The 6373-nt window shown below is 36.7% G+C and overlaps 1 long non-coding RNA gene across 1 annotated transcript; it reads right to left on the reverse strand.

Moving 5' to 3' along the window:
* Nucleotides 1-3345: 3345 nt before the first annotated feature.
* On the reverse strand, nt 3346-5481 carry LOC107809913 (uncharacterized). Its single transcript, XR_001653518.2, has 2 exons — nt 5166-5481; nt 3346-4460 (listed from the first exon to the last, which is right to left on the reverse strand). It is a non-coding gene; the product is annotated as an uncharacterized LOC107809913 (long non-coding RNA).
* Nucleotides 5482-6373: the final 892 nt, after the last annotated feature.

Genomic DNA, 6373 nt, shown 5'->3' on the forward strand with positions numbered 1-6373 from the left:
AAGGGAAAATATAAAAATAAAGGTTAGATATTTACCCCCTTATTTAGACGAGAACAACCCGCAAAAATCACCTCAAACGGATCTCTCGAACTCAAGATATGCTCAAAATACTAAAATGCTCGGTTTGCCATTTTAAAACACTGCCCATGTGATTTTTGTTCTTTGCCTTTGCGAGACATCTCTCGTTCGCAAAGAGAAATTTTTTGTATTGACCGATCAACCCATAATTCCTTCTTCACATTCGCGGGATCTCTCTAGCTTTCGCGAGAACAAAAATTCACACCACAAACCAGCAATCTTTCCCGACAAGGAAATGGGTATAACTCTCTCGTACAACCTCAGAATTCGATGATTCTTGTTGATATGGTTCTATAAGTACGATATAGATATAATGGTTTGATCTAATCACATATCAAAGGTCTTTTTCTAAATATGGTACCCTTTATGCCCAAAGAAATGACGCCGAAACATCAAATAAAAGCGCGACACAACCCAAACCCATCCGAAACTCATCGGAACATAACCAAAACTTGCGAACAAGTTCAAAATCATCATACAAATCTGTTGAAAATTTTAAATCATGAATCTGAGATCGTTAAGTCCACTATTTGACCTTGGTCAACTCATTTTCGGAAACATAACTAGTATGCAACTCAAGTATCCGAATCACTCTTAAACACCTCGGAATGGAACCATATTTCACACACAAGTCCAATATGACAACACGAACCTGTACCAAGGCTTGGAATACCAATTGGAATCCGATAACAATAAAGTTCACTCCAATTCAAACTTAGCAAATTCAAAGACCTTCAAAATGCAAATTTTGGACAATAAGCGCCGAATTGCTCCCGGACTACCCGATACTCAACCCGAACATACACACAAGTCTAAAATCACCTTACGAACCTATTGGAATCTTTAAATCCCGATTTCGAGGTTGTTTACTCAAAAGTCAAACATTAGTTAACTCTCCCAACTTAAAGCTTCCGAATTCAAAATAATTCTTCCGAATCAACTCTGAACGTCTCGAAAATCAAAACCAATCACATACACGAGTCATAATGAATAATGTGAAGCTACTCGAGGTTCAAACCACCGAATGACATGCTATAGCTCAAAACGACTGGTCGAGTCGTTACAAAATAACTCATAAACACGCTAGTATGATTTTAAGTGCGATTAAATTAAATCAACTATCGTTGCTATGTGCACGTTCGTACAACATAGCTATAATCCATAAAATAAAAAATCCAACTGTGCTTTCGCGCGACTTTATAAATTAATTCTTTTAATAATAATAATAAGTGTTATTAATCATGAATATGTACACGTAACATGATCTTTACCACACAAACACGACAAGTGCACGTATGCGTGACCTGTTCAAGGTAAATTCTATAACTCAATAAATAAAGCAAAACAAAAGCGGAGTAATGGCAAAAATTCATAAAATCCTTAAGACATAAAATATTCTGAGTTAGTTTAAGCTAAGTGTAAATTTATTAAGCGGTCATGTTAGAACCAAGGTTCTCGGGGAGTTCCTTACACCTTCTCCCGATCAATAGAATTCCTTACACAGTATTATGTGTTTGAGACCATATCTGGTGTCAAAACTTTCCTTGATTAGGGATTAATAAATTGGTGACATGAAACACCAAAATTACCTAATTCCAAGTGGCGGCTCCTTAAAAATAATAAAATAAATCTTTCTCAAATAATGTCACTTCAATTGAAAGAACTCCTTTCAGTCCCAAAAAAAGGAGGTGTGACAGCTTTGATGATTCCATTGCGGATCGAACACAAAATCTTTGGTTCAGGGTTCAGAATTCAAGCTTGTAGTGTAATTTATACTTGGCTTTTACCGTTTGCGTATTATTATGTTCTTGGGACTAATGTACTAATTGCCGCTCACTTACTGCTTTGATATTACATGAATTATATAAATTGTCTTCTTACGCTTCCCCCTATTAGTCTTCTAAATCTATTGGGGCGCACGTATGCGTACCCCTTTTCTGTTAGAAAAGTCACAGACATTTAGGACAGGATCAGATCAGTTACAAAGTCGGGTAGACTTCTATGCTCCCGGTACGTCGCCCCTCGGCTCGAGTTAGTAACTCTAGACACCTTTCCCTTTAAAATTTAAACCTAGAAAAACAAACCACATGCCAGATCCCTAGTAGGATTGCTTGTCTGCATCACATGTATTTGATTTTTGGGAACTCAGCATAGGAGTTGGATCTGTCTGGAGCATGTGTACCTATTTTTAAAGACCATAAAGTGCATCTTACGTGCTACTTGTACATTATTTAGTGGACTTGCATATTGACTAGCTATCTTGAATAACGGGAAGAAAAGAAGAAAAATAAGTGAGTAAAATTCACCCGGTTTTCATGAAATTCTTGTGTCGAAAAATCAAAGTGTGTCAAATTTTTCCTCAAAAGGTATTGAAAAGTAGATAGAGATTTTCAAAAAAAGATTCGTGTGGGCGGAAACTGATCGAATTACATGGGTCTAATTCTCACAATTCGGCGAGATACGTAGGCAACCTTCGTCAGGTTTGGCCTCACTTTTGCAAAAACTCACCGTTGACCAGCCAGAATCCATGGAACTATCCATTTAATTTAGTTTTCCGGCTCTCAATGGCCATGTTCACTTGTAGCATTGGTTGTATTTTGAAATCCGAGCAGTGCTTATGTGAACATGACCCCTGCTAGTCAGAACTTGATCTTATTCGGTTAGCTACGATTGTTTTAGATAAAATCCAATCCTTTCTCTTCCCTTTTTTTACATATTGAAATAATTTTTTATCTCTGAATTGTATGTCAGGTTTTTCTATGTTCAATCATCGATTTCCTCTAATTAGCTAATTAATTTATCAGAGTTTCAATTCATCATGATCGTTTAGCTGTTGAACTTAATTTACATGTTAGTATTAAGTTTGTTAATTAGGATTTCTGAAACAATACATTGCTTAGCTATTTGTTTTTCTAATTAATGGTTATATATTTAGAATTAGACAATGACCAGTCGTGATTCACCAGTACTATTATGCTCAAGTGTTTAGTTGATGAGTTTCATTTGAATTGGGGATACGTGGTGTTAAGTTGGGATAACTAGTCAGGTGGGCCTATATTTAAGATTTAAACAAGCCCCAAGGCATTATCACGGGCCTATCACGATTGTTTGAAGTTCCAAGGTCCACAAGAAGTGAGTTTGGGCCTACTGTGAAAGTATAAGAGGGGGGTTGAATTGTAGCCCTTTTTTGTTTTAGCTTGATAGTCGACTAGTTTATCAATTAGTAGACTAGAGGTTCGATCAAAATTAAATAGTAAGTGCAGAATGTAAAGTGCAGAAAACTAAATGACATCGGATATTTTTATATTGGTTCAGATTCAATGTAAATCCTAATCCAGTCCCCTTGGGTTGAAAGAGAGTTCTCGAAACTCCTTGAAATTCTTTGTACACTTGTGTATATGAGTTAAGAACACACCAAGTGCTTTCTTAAACTAAGTAAATTCTCAATTTTTTTGATACAATATCTCACCACTATTTTTCTCTCTTTCTTCTCTCCAGTAATTACACAGTAAATCAAATCGACATTACAATACTTGTTTAGAGTATAACAAAGAGCTCGAAGTTGGTCATACAAAAGTATATATTCTCCTTCCGGATCTTCGACTATAGATTGTGACAATGGACTTGATTGATGAGATATTGGCAACTCAAAAGAATTGATCCTTGGAGTGAATCTCGAATGATTCCTTCCAAGAATAAGGATGGAGCTTAATACCAACTGACCCTTGATACACGCGTGAAGATTGATTGCTTTCCAATCAAGCATGTGATTGGTATTCATGCGGATCTTCAGATTTGATTGACTTCTTGATAAAGTCTTGTTTCTTTTCTTCTGGAGATGATTTTGCTGATTGACTGCTGATTGAAGATCTTCTTATCCCGTAAAAATCTGCACGAATTTGGTCTCCCTTCACTTAACTGATGCTTCCCTTTTCCTTCTTCACTTGATTGATGCTATCCGTTTCCTTCTTTCCGCCTTGCTTTCTTGCGTTGAATCTTCTTTTTATTTTGGATTCCTACAAGATAATGTTATTTTTTATCATTGAAACAAAGATATAATAATCTTCCCCCTTTTTTTTTATGACAAAATAACATAAGAATAGCATAGAAGCAATTCAACTTCCCTGTTTTAGAACTCCTGTCAACTTCTCTGAAGTGCAGTCAAATTTGGTTACTCCCCTTGAATTAGTTACTCAAGAGTAGTCGACTTTGGTAGATCTTCTTGATATAGTCGACTTGTCGACTTTGGTAGCTCTTCTTGAGTCAGTTGACTTTGGCTGCTCCCTCTGAGTTAGCACAAGAGAGCTAGTCTCTTCTTTTGGTAGCTCTTCTTGAGTCAGTCCACTTTGGCTGCTCCCCCTTAGTTAGTGAACTCCTGCTAGCTATAACAAAATAGCTATTATTTTCTCCCCTTTTTGGCATCAATCAAAAAGCATAGAGAAATCACAGATAAAATAACAAATAGCAATAATATTTAACTAGTTTAACTAGTTCCTGCAGCAATATTCAGATAATTGTCCTAAATATTACATGTAGTTGACTGGATCACCCGTCCAAAAATAATTGTTTGAAACACCAAATCAAGACATACTAGTGACACAGAAAATAGGTTAAAATATTGCAGATGTCATCTTTAAGACGATAGAAGCTAGCATTCATAGTGACATAAATTCCATCAATTCGATCGTGGACCTCTTTGAAAGCTCCCACAACATCTTCTGCAATCTTTTGAAGCATGACAAAAACCTTGGACACGTCAAATTCCATCTCTTTTGAATGTCGTGGATTTAGCCAACAGTGGTCTGAGTGGTGGAGAGCAAATCTTTGATGACAGACAGTTTTTCATCAATACTGGATAAGTTTTCCAAGAGGTCTGGGCCATGCATACTAGGCCGAATGAGACAAAAATTAACTTTGGAACTGGACGGGACAACTTTAGGTTCATATTCTTGTTTCTTTACCCAGAACCCATCGATAACAACATAGCTTATGCTAGCAAAAGCTCTAGAGTTGTAACACTTAGTGATGGTGAGACAGGAAAAGTTTAAGAAAGATATGTTGTGTACTTCAAGAAGACGAGTGATTACCATACAGATAAGGAATAATTGAGAGGTCATCAACATTCTCAATCATGAAATTGATTACCCAAGAGGACAGTTTTCTTTCCAACTCATTTTGATGGTCTATCTACCGCCTCGGTGGTAGACGGATAGGCAACTCATCTGGTATGCTGCCTTTGTTCTCCTCCAAGAGTTGTTTGATGCACTCAGGCATATCTTCCGTGCCCTTATCTTTCGCTTTGTTCTTGGTAAAAAGGCAGTAGACTAAAAAGGTGTCTCTTTGAGATAGAGTAGAAAATATATGCACCGTCTTAAGGAGGAGTGCTAGTTAGTTGTTATGTAAATAAGCATAGTCCTACTTGGAATAGAAGTATTATAGGTATTGTGTATAGTTATAAATAGGGGTACTTGTATTATAGTTAATGCACATCAATGATATAATTTTTTGAGTTATTAATTCTCACATTACCCAAGATAAAATTTCCACACTGACCTTCCATTTTACCCCTCTACCTAGAAAGAACCCACTACTTAAGGATATTGTTTTAGGGGGAATAGTGGTAGCAACTATATGAGCAAGAACACAATTTTCAAAATTTATATCACTGGGCATTAATTAGTTTGGTTAGGAGTCAGAAGAAGATTTAGCAATGCACTTCTTAGCCTGGTCAAACGAGACCTCAAAATCATCAGACCAAGAGTTTTTGAATAGAGCAGAGTAACCAATGTACTTATATTGAAAGATTGAATCAAAAGTTGCACAATCAAGAACAACTCATTGACCAAGGACCAAGGAATCAAAATGGTGCTCCATTTAGGTGATCTGATGAGTGTGAGAAGAGCTTTCGGAAGCTCAAGTCTGGCTTGACCACAACTCCAGTTCTGGTTTTGCCTTCAGCATCGGGTTATTATATAGTGTATTGTAATGCTTCTCGGATTGGTATTGGGTGTGTCTTGATGTAGGAGGGTAGAGTGATTGCTTATGCTTCACTCCAGTTGAAGCCTCATGAGAAGAAATACCCTGTTCATGATTTGGAGTTGGCAGCCATCGTTTATGCATTGAAGATTTGGAGGCATTATCTCTACGGTGTGTCTTGTAAGGTATTTACAGATCATGGGAGTCTTCAACATTTGTTCAAACAAAAAGATCTAAATTTGAGGCAACAGAGATGGTTAGAGCTGTTAAAAGACTATGATATTACCATTTTGTATCATTTCGGGAAGGAAAATGTAGT

The sequence above is a fragment of the Nicotiana tabacum genome, chromosome 24 (genome assembly GCF_000715075.1).
Source record: "Nicotiana tabacum cultivar K326 chromosome 24, ASM71507v2, whole genome shotgun sequence".
NCBI classification, from domain to species: Eukaryota; Viridiplantae; Streptophyta; class Magnoliopsida; order Solanales; family Solanaceae; genus Nicotiana; species Nicotiana tabacum.